General features: G+C 38.6%; 1 protein-coding gene across 2 annotated transcripts in view; it reads right to left on the reverse strand.

Annotated features, from left to right (window-relative positions):
- cd247 (CD247 molecule) overlaps positions 1–20339 on the reverse strand; it is a 124627-nt gene that overhangs the window by 81505 nt on the left and 22783 nt on the right. The window lies entirely within an intron of this gene.

Genomic DNA, 20339 nt, shown 5'->3' on the forward strand with positions numbered 1-20339 from the left:
ACTTCTTTGTCTTGTCTTTGCACACTGTCTTGTCTTGTTTGTGTTTTAATTTAAAATTTGAAATTAAAATTTATTTTTTATTTACACTTTATATTGTTACACTGTGGACCCTAAGCTTTGCAATTTTGTCTATCTGTATACTTGTATATGGTTGAGATGACAATAAAGTTCGCTTTGACTTGAAGAATACAGGATGAACACACCAACTACATGCTGGAGTTGTATTCTCTGGACAGGAATAGATTCTTCTGAGCCTGGTGTCAGTGTGTTTGTCATTATAAAGATTTTTTTCACTGACAATGCTTAAAGTGAAGCTTTTTAAAAATGTAAATCAATTGCACATTGTGCTGTCTACCTATGGAAAGCATCCTTTCTTCCCCAGCAGGCAAGCAAGCACCTGCTGAATATCCTGCATATTGATGGTTTGCTTTCAAAGATGAGCGGATTGCTCAATGTAGATAACACGATGTACCAAGCACCTTCAGATAATAAAGACGTTTCAACATCACCATGTAAAAATAACTAGGGTTTTGGTGTGTTTAAAAATTTCCACTGGTAACTATGTTAGTTTTTTTTGAGAGAGGCCCACTATCAAGAGTTGCCCACAACAATAATAATGGAGAATAAATTAGTTTTCCTTTTTTGCTTTCTGTTTGAGGCCTGTGAGAGGCAATTGCATCACTTGCCTGTTATCTTTACTGATAAAAATAACAATAGCGAAGGGAGCAATGTCAGCGGAATAAATCACAGTGAAGAATATGACAACACAGTAAAGCAGAGGAAAAAAAGAAAACGACGTTTGATTAAGTTTTGTTTTACATTCTTTGTGATTGCCTTAAAAGAGAACTCAATCATAATAATAATATACAGTACATTTTATTTAAAATACACTTTTCTTAACCGAAAATGCTACAATGATGAACAAAAGCAAAAATAAAAAGTATCAACTAAGCAATCTGACATGAGAAAACTTTTTAACAATAAAAAATACAACATAAGATGATGCAAATAAAAATTCAAGTAGAATTAAAGCATGTCTACCAGTTATTAAAATCCTTAAAAGCTATATGAAATACACGTCTTCAGTGATTTATTAAAACAGTCAAGTACCGGGGCCTTTCTGATGGCTGTTGGCAGGGCATTCTATAGTCGGAGATCAAAACAAGAAAAATGTCTGAATTAGAGTAAGCTGTCCTAATTCAGGGTGTCAATAAGTCAAGCAAAATGACACCTTTTATTGGCTAACTAAAAAGATTACAATATGCAAGCTTTCCAAACAACTCATGATTACATCTTGCCTGAAGAAGGGGCCTGAGTTGCCTCAGAAGCTTGCATATTGTAATCTTTTTAGTTAGCCAATAAAAGGTGTCATTTTGCTTGACTTCTCACTACATCAATAATGGCTAACACGGTCCAACACCCTAGTACTACAGGGTGTTCATAAGAAATGTAATAATTTGCTTAATGAGGTAGAAGTACATAATAAACAAGAATAAATGCATTGAATACTTGAAGTGATAAAAGGTGTGCTTTTAAATTATTAAAATCTAAATATTGTTGATTGTAATAGAAATTTGTCATTTTTCACTCTCTGACAGATGTCCATAAAGGGCTATATCTCTAGTAAGGGATCAAAAATAACATAGTACTGTAGTGCCGGATTTAGACTTGATAAGGCCCTAAGCTATTTGAGACATGGGGCCCTTTATAAGTATATATGACAATTGCTCACTCGGACAATTTGTTTCGGGGGCCCCCAAGAAGGCGGGGGCCCTAAGCTATAGCTTGTGTAGCTTATACGTAAATCCTGCACTGTAGTACTGTATTCGTAATCAGTCGCTGACCTTGAAATAGTCTAAAACAATAACACACATGTTTATGTTTGAAATTTGTGATTTTAAACCATCTGGGACTGGCTCTAAGAAAGTTAACCCATTAGTAAAAAAAAAAATCAAATATCAACATTATTAGCAAGTATGTAATCAGCAGCCTCGAAATAGCACAAAACAACACTGCACATGCCTATATTACTGATCTCCATTTTTTCAAAGCATTATGAAAGGAGTAATTTTGACCCCTTGTATACCATTATAGGGTGAACCCCTAGGGTCAGTTGATGTGGCACACCCAAGTTCAAGTCCTTTTGATCCTTTTTGCTGAAGGCACCTATTGTTTTACTCATTTATTGTAAGGACTAGGGGGCTCCGCCCCCTGTTCGCCAACCCCAGGTTTGGCTAACCGGATATACAATTTAAAGAGATTGTTATTTTCATGGGAATTGTTACAAATTCATTATTTTAACTTTTACTTTAAAACTTCACTAAACACAATATTTAGAATTAACTTTTCTTCAAGATCGAATTGAATTTTGATTCCATTTTTGGACTTACATCGTGACAATGCAATGTATAACTGCCTGTGAGTGAGTATCATTTCTTTCTCTCTAATAAATAAACCGACTTTTTAGAATGTTTATCCCTGTGATTTGTTAATTGTCATAGCAAAAGCTCACGGGAAACTGTAAACATTTAAATACGAATGGCATATCAAGATCTCCTTTTGTGTTAAATGTTATTTGTGGAATATGTACGACATTACCTTCCTTGTCACCTGTTAAAATGAAGTTCTACTTTGCCTTTTATTTCTGACCCCGATTGGACCTGTGAGGTTTTCAATTCCACTTATTATTAGACTAGATTATTATTGTTCTTTTTTGCATTCTTTTCTCTCCAACGCTTTTGGATCTCTTTTCAACACACTGCTCTTTCTTCTTCACTTAGTCGTTGACATGTCATCTAGAATGTATAAAATTATTGTCCTGATAAAATTTATAAGAGCTGAGAGTGCAGGAAGTGTGTCTGACAAAAGCATTCACACGACTGAGAGGTTAGATGACCGTGGTCTTGTTTGAAAATGGTTGTAAGTAGGGCGTGACTTTAAAGAATCTCTTGCTAAAGTCTCTGTCTCACATTCCGAAAAGTCTCTTCAAAAAGTCACGTCTCGTCCCGATATTTTTTTATTATAATAGAAAGATGTCATTTCCTACACAAAGCATGGTTCAAAAATCATGGCCTAAAAATCTGTTTTTGTTTGTAGATATACACTCACCTAAAGGATTATTAGGAACACCTGTTCAATTTCTCATTAATGCAATTATCTAATCAACCAATCACATGGCAGTTGCTTCAATGCATTTAGGGGTGTGGTCCTGGCCAAGACAATCTCCTGAACTCCAAACTGAATGTCAGAATGGGAAAGAAAGGTGATTTAAGCAATTTTGACGTGGCATGGTTGTTGGTGCCAGACGGGCCAGTCTGAGTATTTCACAATCTGCTCAGTTACTGGGATTTTCACGCACAGCCATTTCTAGGGTTTACAAAGAATGTTGTGAAAAGGGAAAAACACCCAGTATGCGGCAGTCCTGTGGGCGAAAATGCCTTGTTGATGCTAGAGGTCAGAGGAGAATGGGCCGAATGATTCAAGCTGATAGAAGAGCAACTTTGACTGAAATAACCACTCGTTACAACCGAGGTATGCAGCAAAGCATTTGTGAAGCCACAACACGCACAACCTTGAGGCGGATGGGCTACAACAGCAGAAGACCCCACCGGTACCACTCATCTCCACTACAAATAGGAAAAAGAGGCTACAATTTGCACAAGCTCACCAAAATTGGACAGTTGAAGACTGGAAAAATGTTGCCTGGTCTGATGAGTCTCGATTTGTGTTGAGACATTCAAATGGTAGAGTCAGAATTTGGCGTAAACAGAATGAGAACATGGATCCATCATGCCTTGTTACCAATGTACAGGCTGGTGGTGGTGGTGTAATGGTGCGGGGGATGTTTTCTTGGCACACTTTAGGCCCCTTAGTGCCAATTGGGCATCGTTTAAATGCCACGGGCTACCTGAGCATTGTTTCTGACCATGTCCATCCCTTCATGACCACCATGTACCCATCCTCTGATGGATACTTCCAGCAGGATAATGCACCATGTCACAAAGCTCAAATCATTTCAAATTGGTTTCTTGAACATGACAATGAGTTCACTGTACTAAAATGGCCCCCACAGTCACCAGGGGCCTCATGTATAAACGGTGCGAACATTTCCACGTTCAAATCGCGATGTATAAAACCTACACTTGGCGTAAAGCCACGCACTTTTCCACGGTACCTCATGCCTTGTCGTACGCAAGTTCTCCGCTCGGTTTTGCAAACTGGCGGCACCCAGCGTCAAAGCAATGGTACTGTTCTTGTGTGATTACTCATTATTTTCATGACGCGGCTTTATAAATACACAGAAACTAACCGCATATTGTTTATTAGTGTAATGCATCTGATTGTAATTAACTCGTAACAATATAATGGTCCAGGGAACAGCCATAGTATTCCAAATACCATAACTGCTTTAGCGTTGTTACTCTCACTTCTTCTTCTTCTTCTTCTTCTTCTTCTTTCAGCTCCTCCCGTTAGGAGTTGCCACAGCGGATCATCTTTTTCCATATTACTCTCACTGCACCACTCGGAGTATTTATATCACTGTATCTGAGTGTGAATCACAGCAGCAGCTGATCGGAAAGAGAATTATCGGTATACAGCTTTAAAGACACGCTGTCTCAGCCACTGCAAAACGTTTTAAAGCCTTTCCTGTACGGACCTCGCGGTTCAGAAACAGTTTAATCCCAAGAACTTTAAATGCACTCAATCAATTGCTCCTTGTAGAACTGTTTGTACTTATAAGTACAATCACCCCACTGTAAACTTGCACTACAGTTATATATCTCACAACCTGGCCACTTTATAAAGCGCGTATTTACATATGATGACGATATCATTTTTAAGGTGAAATGCAGCAAAATATGTTTGTTAAATTATACACATAAAACTTTAACTTCATTTAAATAATCTATATTCTTCACTGGGAGTGTCGTGAAGGATAGAATAATTAAACATGTACTACTAAGATATTTCAATGTTCTTTAAACGCTTTGAAGAATCGGCGCTAAGCTTACAGATGGCTTAACGCCTATTACAGAGCTGATTGTGTGGCGATCGGTTACTTGGGGAAAGAAAAGCAAGGACTCTTGGGCTACGCCAATATATATTGAATATAAAACAGAAAGAGAAAATAACAACACAGCTAAAAACGCAGCGACAAATTTCGAAAAAGATAATGCTTGTCATGAGCACGAGGCTCATGAAACACATGTTTAATAACGTGCTTTAGCTCCTATCATCATGAAAATGACATCACGTATACATCTCAGTATTTTAGTTATTCAGAGAGCTGTAATATCACAAATGTAATGGACTCTGTGTCCAGTTGGAGGAAGAGAGCCAGTTTAAGAAGCAAGTAGTGATTCACACACAGATCACATACGAGTAGAAGATCAAATACAAAACAAAGCATTTAACGTGCTACTTTAATTACGATGTAATTTTGAGAAACTGGTTAATTAAACGATTTTAAGATGAAGTTTATAATGTTCTACTAAATGACAAAATAAACTACGTGATTAAAGTGGAAAATTCGAGATTAAAGTTGACATTTCGTGCTTTTTCCCCACCGTGTGCCTTTTTTCTCTGTACCCTAATAAACTTTCATATGACACTCAGACAGTGGGCTTACAACTCTTCTTTTCACGGCAACTTTGATATGTGACTTCTTTTTATTTCCGCACTGTGCGATTTTGTGAATGTGAGCTTTCAAGTTTCTCCAACACGCTATGTCACTCGATCAACTTCATTTTGTTAATTATACCACGGTTTATTTGAACAAATAGTATGTTTTTCCTTTGCCTCCACTTGGTATTCCCTGAAATTCTTATATTTTCCCCGTGCTTTTCCCATTGTCTTTTCACAGAAGGCTGCGCTTAAGGATGATTTATATTGATTTGCATATTCAAATAGGCGTAATTCTGGGAGGATTTGGGGCGTTACATAATGCGCGTGCACGAGCGTTAGTTTTCACGCTAATCGGGATTTATGTAACGGAAGAACGTAGAAGTTGGAGTACGCACAGATTCCTGCATCTGGATTTTTCTGTGCGTAAACACATTTCGGCTTTTGTGCTTACGCCATGTTATAGTGCGAGTTCTACGCACGGCGTTATACATGAGGCCCCAGATCTCAACCCAATAGAGCATCTTTAGGATGTGGTGAAACGGGAGCTTCGTGCCCTGGATGTGCATCCCACAAATCTCTATCAACTGCAAGATGCTATCCTATCAATATGGGCCAACAATTCTAAAGAATGCTTTCAGCATCTTGTTGAATCAATGCCACGTAGAATTAAGGCAGTTCTGAAGGCGAAAGGGGCTCAAACACCGTATTAGTATGGTGGTCCTAATAATCCTTTAGGTGAGTGTAAATAATAGGAGAGAACCCCCAAAAAGCTTGACATGTTATATAACTAGAAATTAAAATGAGTTGAACATATGTGACAGTTTTCTTGTATTAGTGAACCAGGAGGCATTGGACAATACAACTGAAGTGATTTCAAAGCCTGCATAAGTAATTCTTATGAACATAAAAGCTCTCTTTGGATCTAAGTTTCCAACAGTGCTGCTGCAGGGTGAAAGAGCCAGCAGATGGAGAAAGCAAAAATGAATGCAGGGTTTTGACAAGGTCACTGATGCAGTGAGAGACTGTGCCATGGAATACTTTGTATGTACAGTAGAAAGAGTCTGTAAGTGCAATGCATTCACAAACAGGGAGCCAGTGCAAATGAGAGAGTACAAAGGTGATGTGATGTTTAAATGATGTATGAGTAAGAATCTGAGGAGCACAGTTTTGCATATACTGGAGCTTCTCAAGGCTATAACCAGCTCTGGGTGGGTTGGGAGTCCATCAAAAGGGAATAATCACTCATACAGGCGCTTTCCTGTAGCAGTTAATTTAACATGCACATCTTCAGAAAAATAAAATGAAGCAAATTCATGAAATATCACAAAAGTCCAAGTCAACTTGGAACATAACTAGCCTTTTATGGGCCTCAATGGAGAGTAACATATTTGATCCTGAAGTCTGATCAAAGCAAAGTAAACTACTTAGTATCTAATCCATTTACATTTTGTGAATTAAACTATAGTGAATAAGGCACAGATCAATTAAGGATATGATCATCACTATATTCATTACATTTATGTTTCATTTCAATCACAATAATTCTTTCCTTCCCAATTTGGATAGCTATGTGGCCAGAGACTCCAATTTGAAGTAAGCCCTCACAGGCCCAGCCATCTATTTTCTAACTCATTTCTCCAGTTCAGAGTCATAGAGAGTTCATATCTTTCCCATCATCAACATCAGGTACAAAGCAGGAACCAACTCTGGAATGGGAAAATACAGGAGGCCTTTTTGAGTGGTCAAATAACCTTACAAGCATGTTTAAAATGTACAGTATAAAAGAAAAAACTTCACTAATGTGGAGATGGATGACAACATGCCACGTGATTTGAACTCAGTATCTTGGAGATGAGAAGCAGCAGCACTAAGCACTGCATCACTGTACCACCCACTTAACACTTAACAACTTAAATATCCATCTATCCATTCATTCATTTTCTAACTTTCTTTTTTCTGATCAGGGTAGCAAGGGAGCAGGAGCTTATCCTAGCAAGCACAGGAACAATCCCTGGACTAGACACCAGTCCACCACAGGGTGAACACACACACTTGGACCTGTTTAGCAATGCCACTCCACCAAACCTGCATGTCTTAGGATTGACACTAGGAAACCCACTAGGGAAAACTCCATGCAAAAGTGAACACTGGACACCTTATTGCAAGGCAGCAGTGCTATACTGTGCCACTGTTTCAACTGCATCTTAAGTCATTTAATGAAAAAATTATTTCAAATTAAACACTGAAATATGCATCCCATCCTCCCCTGATTGTAGTAAGGTACATTATATTAGCCTGAAATCATACAAGCCATAGGCTGAAAAGTCAAGCTGGCCTATTGAAAAAACTATTTTGTGCAAGTTGTAGCATTTGATTAATTAATATTAGAAAAGTACTGTATTTTGGTACTGATGGGGGCAAATACAGTGGTGTGAAAAACTATGTGCCCCCTTCCTGATTTCTTATTCTTTTGCATGTTTGTCACACAAAATGTTTCTGATCATCAAACACATTTAACCATTAGTCAAATATAACACAAGTAAACACAAAATGCAGTTTTTAAATGATGGTTTTTATTATTTAGGGAGAAAAAAATCCAAACCTACATGGCCCTGTGTGAAAAAGTAATTGCCCCCTTGTTAAAAATAACCTAACTGTGGTGTATCACACCTGAGTTCAATTTCTGTAGCCACCCCCAGGCCTGATTACTGCCACACCTGTTTCAATCAAGAAATCACTTAAATAGGAGCTGCCTGACACAGAGAAATAGACCAAAAGCACCTCAAAAGCTAGACATCATGCCAAGATCCAAAGAAATTCAGGAACAAATGAGAACAGAAGTAATTGAGATCTATCAGTCTGGTAAAGGTTATAAAGCCATTTCTAAAGCTTTGGGACTCCAGAGAACCACAGTGAGAGCCATTATCCACAAATGGCAAAAACATGGAACAGTGGTGAACCTTCCCAGGAGTGGCCGGCCGACCAAAATTACCTCAAGAGTGCAGAGACGACTCATCCGAGAGGTCACAAAAGACCCCAAGACAACGCCTAAAGAACTGCAGGCCTCACTTGCCTCAATTAAGGTCAGTGTTCACGACTCCACCATAAGAAAGAGACTGGGCAAAAATGGCCTGCATGGCAGATTTCTAAGATGCAAACCACTGTTAAGCAAAAAGAACATTAGGGCTCGTCTCAATTTTGCTAAGAAACATCTCAATGATTGCCAAGACTTTTGGGAAAATACCTTTTGGACTGATGAGACAAAATTGAACTTTTGGAAGGCAAATGTCCGTTACATCTGGCGTAAAAGGAACACAGCATTTCAGAAAAAGAACATCATACCAACAGTAAAATATGGTGGTGGTAGTGTGATGGTCTGGGGTTGTTTTGCTGCTTCAGGACCTGGAAGGCTTGCTGTGATTGATGGAACCGTGAATTCTACTGTCTACCAAAAAATCCTGAAGGAGAATGTCCAGCCATCTGTTTGTCAACTCAAGCTGAAGCGATCTTTGGTGCTGCAACAGGACAATGACCCAAAACACACCAGCAAATCCACCTCTGAATGGCTGAAGAAAAACAAAATGAAGACTTTGGAGTGGCCTAGTCAAAGTCCTGACCTGAATCCAATTGAGATGCTATGGCATGACCTTAAAAAGGCGGTTCATGCTAGAAAACCCTCAAATAAAGCTGAATTACAACAATTCTGCAAAGATGAGTGGGCCAAAATTCCTCCAGAGCGCTGTAAAAGACTCATTGCAAGTTATCGCAAACGCTTGATTGCAGTTATTGTTGCTAAGGGTGGCCCAACCAGTTATTAGGTTCAGGGGGCAATTACTTTTTTACACGGCGCCATGTAGGTTTGGATTTTTTTTTCTCCCTAAATAATAAATACCATCATTTAAAAACTGCATTTTGTGTTTACTTGTGTTATATTTGACTAATGGTTAAATGTGTTTGATGATAAGAAACATTTTGTGTGACAAACATGCAAAAGAATAAGAAATCAGGAAGGGGGCAAATAGTTTTTCACACCACTGTAGATGGCAAATAATTATATACATAGAAAAATTGTTTGTCTATCATTGAGTATCACAATTCAGATACTTTGTAATGCCTGCATGTTCTAAGAGCTGTCACTTTCAAATTATACTGTATGACCATGCAGAACTCAGGAAAATGTCCATCTCCTATGGATGCCATCTCAGCACTGTATGGATCTGACCTCTTGACTTTCTTCTTAGTGCATTATGGAAATCCAGATAAAAGGTGGATGTGCATCACTTATTCAGATCAATGACAAACATTATAAATAAACTACTAGATGGGGATCAAGCAGATTCACAACATGTCAGGCTTATCCATATCTCCAAGCAGACTTCCTATTAGTGATAATGTCTTGGTTCTTGAAATGGCTCAGGCTCCAATTTCACTAAGTTCAGAGGATTTCTGCCATCATGTCGTATCATACATCAAACTAAACAGTACAGATCGTTTCTGTGAAATATTACTATTAACATTTATGTTGTGTTCGGGTCTGTGAGAACCATTTAACATGTCAACAAAAAAATAATCGAGATCTGTGTTAATTGAAAATAGTTTTTCGTTTACATTCTTGAAACGAAGTGTACAATATAATTATAATGTTTACACCACGTTAGAGTTTAACAAAATGTTAATAATAAAAGTGATTACATTTTTTAAAATGTACTATGCATGTGCGCAATATTGTTCTAAACCAATTTAGAATAAACATGTAAGCCAATCTAATATTTTTAAATATGTATGTGAAGAAAACCGCAATATACCATATGTTCTACACTGAATTGTGCTATATATTAAGGTGACCATCCGTCCCCGTTTTCCGGGGACAGTCCCCATTTTCGGACAACTGTCCCCACTCAGAAACATGTCCCCGTTTGGTCCCCGGTTTAAGATTTTGTCCCCCGTTTCAGCTGGTTCACTTTTTTGAATGTATCTCATCACCAGGATAATTCGAACTTGGCACGCATGCGCGGTGTTTTGACGGAGGTTATGCTTTACCGCATCCTGCAACTTTGGAGAGAAATCACGTGATAAGCTTTCGCTTTACATGTAGTCTACGCTCCTCTAGCCCACATATTTCTTAATATGGATTACATGGGCGAAATAAGAAAGGAGGAATCAAAGTGACACCAAGATTCTTTGCAGTAAAAGAAGGTCTGATGAGATCATCACCAAGAATGGTTGAAGAGAAGCTTGTTTCCTTAGGTTGCACTAGTATAACTAGCATAACTTGCATTAGTTATGTTGCAATTTAATTTTAAAGAGTTTTGCTCTGTTCATGTTTTAATTTTAATTTAATTTCACTAATTCAAGTTGTGAGCTGAGAAGGCTGTGATGAAGTGTCACTTTTAACACTAAAATAGATCTAAGCATCATCTGCATAAAAATGATAAGCCAGTCCAAAGCTATGAATAACATGCTCAAGAGGAAGCATACAGATACAGACGAGAAGATGATGTCATTTCATTAACAAAGGGAAGTCAGATGGGGGAACTCCTGTGAGAAATTAAGGCATGAGTGTTGCCTTGGACATGACATAAGCTGCATGACCACAATGCCATCTGCAATAACTTTTACTTTTACACAAACTGGGACAGTAGCTCCTCAAGACGAAGGTAACAATGCTTAGCACAATAACGAAAAATAAGCCAGAGCTCCCATCTCAACTGCTGGCCACACAGAATAGACCATCACGTTTGTCTAAACAAATGACACATCCTTGGTGTTTAATGTGATCTGCATAGGGACAGGAAATTCCATGGCCAGAAATGATAATGCACTATACTGCTACAAAAAGAGGAGTGGAGAATTTATACAAAACATTGCACTGAATGCTGGCCACAAGCAATTTTTTCAACATATTGAACATCTCAGAAAAAATACTTTTGTCATCTCGACAACCTTGAACCAAGACTGGGACAGGGAGAAGGAGACACGTCAAACCATTGGTGACATCTCACATGCTACTGGGACAACATGTGTCAAAGACCCCAGCATGTACAGCCATTGTGTAGATTCGACAGTCCAATCAATCCACAGGGGAACCAATGGCAGCACCTGTAGTATGTATGCATAATGAGTGTGTTTGTGTGTCTCACTGTGTTATTTTAGTCTGCTGAACTATACAGTTATTACAGTATTGAGTAGAAAATGAAAATACTGTATTCAGTTCTGATTGAAAAACAAATAGAATGCGATTTGAGGGTAAAGAGTAAGCAGATTATTTATATTGCTTGTTAAAATAAAGTGACCATCTGATTTAAAAAAAAAAAGTCCCTCAATAGACATACATAACAAAAATGTAATCATAAGTTGAGATTCAACACAATTATTTTTCATGTTTCTCAACGAGAAATTAAATTACGATGTTTGTAAACTACTGCATTTGTGAAGGACTGAAATATGGGGCAATCCGAAACTATTATTTAGTGTATAATTTGTGTAGTGGCTTAGAAAACTACAATATTACATTAAAATATACTGCTCAGAAAAATTAAAGGAACACTTTTTAATCCGAGTATAGCATCAAGTCAATGAAACTTCTGGGCTATTAATCTGGTCAGTTAAGTAGCAGAGGGGGTTGTTAATCAGTTTCAGCTGCTGTGGTGTTAATGAAATTAACAACAGATGCACTAGAGGGGCAACAATGAGATGACCCCCAAAACAGGAATGGTTTAACAGGTGGAGGCCACTGACATTTTTCCCTCCTCATCTTTTCTGACTGTTTCTTCACTAGTTTTGCATTCGGCTATGGTCAGTGTCACTACTGGTAGCATGAAGCGATACATGGACCCTACTGAGCTGGCACAGGTAGTCCAACTTCCCTAGGATGGCACATCAGTATGTGCCATGCCAGAAGGTTTGCTGTGATCCATGTGATCACTTCCTCACCTACCAGCGACTGGAACAGTCTGGATTTACACCTAAGAAGTCTACCATCGATTGCATCCTGGCACTGAGAGTTCTCATGGAGTGCAAACGCGAATATCGGCAGAGTTTCTTTGCAGCCTTTGTCGATTTTTGCAAAGGTTTCGACGCAGTTGATCGAGCTGCTCTGTGGGACATCCTGAGGGTTTGTGGGATCCCCTCAAGGTTGCTGGATATCATGGCCGGCCTGTACACTGGTACTATGAGTGCTGTGCAGAGTGGAGGCAGGACTTCTGCATTTTTTCCAGTTGATTCTGGGGTTCGTCAGGGGTGTGATCTTGCTCCTACTCTGTTCAATGCTTATATGGACTGGGTGTTGGGCAAGGTCGTGGGGTCCAGCGGCTGTGGGACATCTGTTGGTGAAGAAAGATTCACGGATCTTGACTTTGCTGACGATGCTGTGATCTTCGCAGAGTCAATGGATGCTTTGATTGTGGCGCTTGAGAGACTGAGTGAGGAGTCTGAGTGTCTAGGCTTGCGAGTGTCCTGGATAAAAACCAAGATCCAGGCCTTTAATGACCTCTTGGGCACAGCCATCAGCAGTGTGTCTGTTTGCGGAGAGAGTGTTAACCTTGCTGAGGGGTATACTTACCTTGGCAGTGACATTCATGTCTCTGGTGATTCTTCCTATGAAGTCAGTAGACGGATTGGGAGAGCAAGGTGGGGTCATGAGGTCGCTGGAAAGGGGTGTGTGGCGCTCCCGATATCTATGCAAAAGGACGAAGGTCCAAGTCTTTAGAGTCCTGGTGCTTCCTGTCTTGCTATATGCTTGCTAAAATCCTTGGATACCATTGGTTTGACTTTGTGTCAAATGAGCGGTTGCTCATTGAGTCCTGAATGAGGCACATTACCTGCATTATGAGGGAGCGTCAATTACGGCACTACGGCCATGTGGCGCATTTCCCCAAGGGTGATTCAGCTCATAAGATCCTGATTGTTGAGGACCGAGTGGCTGGACTAAGCCATGGAGTCACCCACGTAACACCTGGCTGCGGCAGATAGAGGGTCATTTCCGGAGGGTGGGACTGGACCATGCATCTGCCTGGGGGGTTGCAAATTAAATAAATTGTATTCTTATTAGTATTTTTATTTTTTTTCTTTTGATGGCCCATCATTTATAATAATAAGTGACAAAAACTAGAGTAGTTCTATATAATGCAATTAATATATAATATAATACAGTGTAGAGTATGTATTGCCGTTTTTTTCACATACATATTTAAAAATGTTAGATTAGCTTAAATGTTTATTTTAAATTGGTTTAGAACAATATTGCACACATTCATAGTACATTTTAAAAAATTTAATCACTTATATTATTAACGTTTTACTAAACTCTAACTTGGTGTAAACATATTTATATTGTATACTTCGTTTCATGAATGTAAACAAAAAACTATTTGCAATTAACACAGATCTTGATGATTTTAATTTTGTCGACATGTTAAATGGTTCCCATAGACCCAAACACAATGGAAATGTTAATATTATTATTTCACAGAAACGATCTGTATTGTTTAGTTTGATGTATGACACGACGTGATGGCAGAAACCCTCTGAACTTCACAATGATGCGTATTATTTGGTTTGATGTACTTTTTTCTCTTCTCATTTTTATCACTTAATTTCTGAACAGGTCCTTCACCTGACGTTACTTTCCGGGCTTTGCCGAGACCTGGTGAAACTATCCAAAAGTAATTTTACGAAGTCAGTCCTGAAACAATGGAGATGTCACTTCTGTAACTATGGGTCTACAACTGCGGTGATGTATGGTGCAGTGGCTCTGCAAGTGGATGCTACTCCAATAGTTTGTGGGGGAGTTTAAACTTACACACTCTGTCCCTATTGTCTTGGATCCGAGGACACTACTTCCACCTCTACTTCTCTCATCCTGGCTTTTGGCTTATGGTGAAGCAATACCTATGATCACAGTGTGATTATGTCTGTGTTTTCCTGTCCAGGCCATTGCCACTTTGTCAGTCATCTATCCACCCTGCTGGTCGGTGCAGCTGTCAATTAGTTCTGTTGAGTTCTTTGTTTGCATAAACACCCCTGTAAACTCTGTGCAGAGCATGTAAGTTACCATAATACGAGGGGGAGTCAAGCTAAAGTTATCTGGAAATGTAATGAACCTTAACAAAACTGGTAATGTCATTTCTCAATGTAGTCTCCACCCTTCTCAATACACTTGTGCCACCTGCCTGAAAATGCCTGGATTCCAGCAGAATAAAAGGTTTTGTCTTGTCCTCACAACCACTTGTGCACCCAAGTTATTGTCGAACACTACATGCCAAGGGGTACTACAGTCACTAGCACAAGTTACTGTGACTTGCTGGAGACCAATGTGAAGCCTGCTATTCGATCCAAACGGTGCAGACTACTATCTCAAGGAGTTCTTTTGCTGCAAAAACAATGCCTGCCCACACACTGCTAAGAACACCAAGGCTTGTCTGGAGAAACTGAAGTTTGAGGTATTGCCACATCCTCCTTATTCGCCAGATGTGGCACCGTGCGATTTCCACCTTTTTGGACCACTGAAAAAAATCTGGGTGGTCGTTGATTCAAGGCAGATGACGACGTGAAGAAAGCAGTGCACGAGTGGTTGCGAAGACAAGACAAAACCTTTTATTCAGCTGGAATCCAGGCAGGTGGCGCAAGTGCATTGAGAAGGGTGGAGACTACATTGAGAAATGACATTATCTGTTTTGTGAAGGCTCGTTCCATTTTCTAATAAATCCCATTTTCTAACTTTAGCTTGACTCCCCCTTGTATCAATAAATAAAGACAATTAAAATAAATGTGTTGCCTAATTTTTATTTTTTCTATTAGTCACCAAATTTCAATCAAATAAGTCCAAAGCATTTTTGAGATTTTAAGGTATTTTGTTTCTATTGTGTTTTTAACCCCTCAATTTAGACATACAGTATATTGAAAAACCCCTTTCTTACCACATACAGTATCTACTGGCCTAGATGTACAATCCTGTCAAATTTCAGGTTTTTAACTAATTGATAAACAGTGTATTTGTTTATGAGTGTGTGAGAGAGTGAGTCAGTCAGTCAACTTTGCATTATATTTACACTAGCTGTGTGTAGTCTTTGGGAAAAAAAATAACCCGAAGACTCCCTAGCAGAATATATTTAAATTGAAAATTTTCCCGTTTATATATATATACACTTCAAAAGTAAAATAACTATAAGCTGTAAATTAAGAAAAGATTCATTTAATACATTTTCATATTGAGTGTGATAAAGAGATTGGACTCATTTTATTGATTCAACCTTCCAGTAAATGAGTTGTGGCCTCAGTCTCGAAAAGCTCAATCTTAGATTCATCCTGTTGCACATAAGCATATACTCAATTAAAGTTTACTCAAGATTATATAAATCAGTTTAAGTTTACTATTCCAAGTTGGAAATTTGATTTGTTACCAGAATTTTTATGAAATCAACAAGACATCACTTTAAAAACACAACAGATTATGTACAAGTAAATAAAATACAGCATTGAATATAATGGTATAACATCAGATTGTGTATATTACATATAAAAATCAAAAGTCTTGACTAATGATTAACACACAAGTTAATTTTGTGGGTGTTTATTAAAGTAATGCTTATTAAGAAGATTAACAGCATTTGGGATGAAGGAGTATTTGAATCTGTTGCTTTTTCTCTTGTGACCTGATGGCAACAAGTGGCATTATGTGAATGTAGTGAATGAGCGCCCTCTGCATTCTGACGTATATGTACTGTGTATTTACCATTTTTCAGAAATAGAAAAGAGATGGCATACTTCAAATGACATTGTCAACACCTGTGGCCATGTTAGTGACATTGTGCTAACAATGGCAGAGGACTTTATGGCCCCTAATTATATAACATTAAATATATATATATACTAGGGGGCTTTGCTCGCCAACCCCCATGGCCTGTGCTATGCGCCAGCCACTTCACGTCTCTACCACTCACGTAAGTGGTTCACCAAACAACAAATCTTTTAATTCTTGTGGATTGCCCTCTTCATTGGGAAGAAACACTACTTTTCCCTGATGGCAACACAAATTAGATGACGTTGATGATGATTAGATGAAGTCTGCGACTTAAAGTTCGATCTCTTTTCGCTGTTCCGTTATTTCACCAAGTAATAATTTCCGTTTGTTTGCACTCATGTGATCTTTACCATAGTTTTTTTGAGACTATCAAATTTTAGTACTTTAATTATCTGTAACCTGTTCTGCATGTGCATTGCACCAACGTTTTGAATTCTTTACGTCGTTCTACTTTATCATCTACTCTTTGTCTTTTATTTCCGGGCCCTGGGTGTGGTTAAATCTCTTGGCACAAAGTCTCGTCTCGTGGGATGTGAAAATGTCTCTCTGAAAAAGTCACATCTCGTCCAAGGATTTTTTTATTATAATAGATAGATATATAGTTGTAGTAGCCAGAAGGCCTTCAGACTCTCACTGTTTAAAATGGTGTTTTATTTAATTTATTTAGGACAGCAGGAACACAACCAGTACTTGACTCAGATCACACACATGCACACACACTCACACAAATGCGATAACACCATTTTTAAATTAAATAAAAATAATAAACATACTGTATGTAATATGTAGCTATACACAGTTAGGTCCATAAATATTTGGACAGAGACAACTTTTTTCTAATTTTGGTTACATTACTACAATGAATTTTAAATGAAACAACTCAGATGTAGTTGAAGTGCAGACTTTCAGCTTTAATTCAGTGGGTTGAACAAAAAGATTGTATAAACATGTGAGGCAACTAAAGCATTTTTTTAACACAATCCCTTCATTTCAGGGGCTCAAAAGTAATTGGACAATTGACTCAAAGGCTATTTCATGGGCAGGTGTGGGCAAGTCCGTCGTTATGTCATTATCAATTAAGCAGATAAAAGGCTTGGAGTTGATCTGAGGTGTGGTACTTGCATGTGGAAGATTTTGCTGTGAACAGACAACATGCGGTCAAAGGAGCTCTCCATGCAGGTGAAAGAAGCCATGCTTAAGCTGCAAAAACAGAAAAAACCCATCCGAGAAATTGCTACAATATTACGAGAGGCAAAATCTACAGTTTGGTACATCCTGAGAAAGAAAGCAAGCACTGGTGAACTCAGCAACGCAAAAAGACCTGGACGTCCACGGTAGACAACAGTGGTGGATGATTGCAGAATCATTTCTATGGTGAAGAGAAATCCCTTCACAACAGCCAACCAAGTGACCAACACTCTCCAGGGGGCAGGCGTATCGATATCCAAGTCTACCATAAAGAGAAGACTGCATGAAAGTAAATACAGAGGGTGCACTGCAAGGTGTAAGCCAGACTTTGCTAAAGAACATCTAAAAAAGCCAGCACAGTTCTGGAAAAACATTCTTTGGACAGATGAAACCAAGATCAACCTCTACCAGAATGATGGCAAGAAAAAGTATGGAGAAGGTGTGGAACAGCTCATTATCCAAAGCATACTACATCATCTGTAAAACACAGTGGAGGCAGTGTGATGGCTTGGGCGTGCATGGCTGCCAGTGGCACTGGGACACTAGAGTTTATTGATGATGTTACACAGGACAGAAGTAGCCAAATGAATTCTAAGGTGTTCAGAGACATAAGGTCTGCTCAAATCCAGCTAAATGCAGTCAAATTGATTGGGCGGTGTTTCATGATACAGATGGACAATGACCCAAAACATACAGCCAAAGCAACCCGGGAGTTTATTAAAGCAAAGAAGTGGAAAATTCTTGAATGGCTAAGTCAGTCACCTGATCGTAACCCAATTGAGCATGCATTTCACTTGTTGAAGACTAAACTTCGGACAGAAAGGCCGACAAACAAACAGCAACTAAAAGACGCTGCAGTAAAGGCCTGGCAGAGCATTAAAAAGGAAGAAACCCAGCATCTGGTGATGTCCATGAGTTCAAGACTTCAGGCTGTCATTGCCAGCAGAGGGTTTACAACCAAGTATTAGAAATGAACATTTTATTTCCAGTTATTTAATTTGTCCAATTACTTTTGAGTCCCTGAAATGAAGGGATTGTGTTAAAAAAATTCTTTAGTTGTCTCACATTTTTATGCAATCTTTTTGTTCACCCCACTGAATTAAAGCTGAAAGTCTGCACTTCAACTGCATCTGAGTTGTTTAATTTAAAATTCGTTGTGGTAATGTACAGAACCAGAATTAGAAAAAAGTTGTCTCTGTCCAAATATTTATGGACCTAACTGTAAGTAAGCTCAGTATGTTGTTATACACGTAGGTGTGCTTTTCTCTTAAGGGATCCATTTTGGAGGGTACAGGGGGAAGTATTTGTGAGCTACCACACTGTCTAATCATTCTCTAATTTTGCCCCAGTCACAAAGATGATTCTATCAATCAGAAGACTCCTATTAGTGAAAGCCCCACCACCATACCCTCCTCTTCCTGTCTTCCTGTTAAATAAACAGCATATCCCAATGAAGATGGATCTGTTTGATCAGTAAGGAAGCAAAAAGCCACAGTGTCAAATCAGCCTACATTATTTTTGACAAACTTCAGTACTTTATCCACAAAATTAAATAGGGTAGGCCATAGTCCCCCAAAATCTTTTTCTGATAACATGATGTCTTTTATCCTACAGATATGACAGTGTATATATATACTGTATATATATAAGTACATATATGTATATATCATTTTGGTTTCAATTAAAAAAATATGGTTATCAGAGTTTCTTTGATGTGATCATTTTTAATAAACTGGCATGATATATTGTATTTATTCTGAAAACTCTGAATGTTTTTAATCCAATCTTCTGTAGCTTTGAGGCAGCAGTGCTAATTACTGTGCCACTTTTTAGAGCTTTTAAATTTAATTTAAAGCATATGCATGTTGTCTCAGTGTATGTTTTTTTTCCTTGCACATCACTTGTTTGCATGCTAGGTTAACTAGGTCAGTAACTGAGTATCAATTTAGGCGTAAGTTGTCTATGTCATCTAACTATCCATCCATCCATCCATATATCCTAACTACAGGGTCACGGGGATCTGCTGGAGCCAATCCCAGCCTACACAGGGCACAAGGCAGAAAAAAATACCCCGGGTAGGGTGCCAGCCCACACACACAGGACAACTTTAGAATTGCCAATGCACCTAACCTGCATGTCTTTGGACTGTGGGAGGAAACCGACGCAGACACAGGGAGAACATGCAAACTCCACGCAGGGAGGACCCGGGAAGCAAACCCGGGTCTCCTAACTGCGAGGCAGCAGCTCTACCAACTGCACCACCGTGCCGCCCTCATCTAACTAAAAGATTATATTATTAAGATAAACACAAGCACATAACAAAACTGACAAACAAGAGGAGACTATTCAGACCATCAAGTTTGTTTGTTTAGCTAATAGCTAAGCTGTCCCAATATCTTATCCAGGTACTTCTTAAAGGCTGTCAAGGTTTCTGGTTCAACTCCACTTCTCAGTAGTTTGTTTCAGAATCATTTAAACTTTTTGCATAAAGAAGTGCTTCCTGGTTTCAGTCTTAAATGCACTTCCCCTTAATTTTCACTGATGTCCTTAAAATGAAAGAATTCTGATTCAAATAAGAACTAAACCATCAGACACACACACACCCAGCAATACGCAGTGCCAGTTCAAAGTTGTCACCCTCATTTTTGGGGATGTGGGAGAAAAACCTACATATACTGGCAAGAATGTGTAGTTCTGTAATATTGTTTTCGACTTAATCATAAAA

Source organism: Polypterus senegalus, chromosome 2, assembly GCF_016835505.1.
Source record: "Polypterus senegalus isolate Bchr_013 chromosome 2, ASM1683550v1, whole genome shotgun sequence".
NCBI classification, from domain to species: Eukaryota; Metazoa; Chordata; class Cladistia; order Polypteriformes; family Polypteridae; genus Polypterus; species Polypterus senegalus.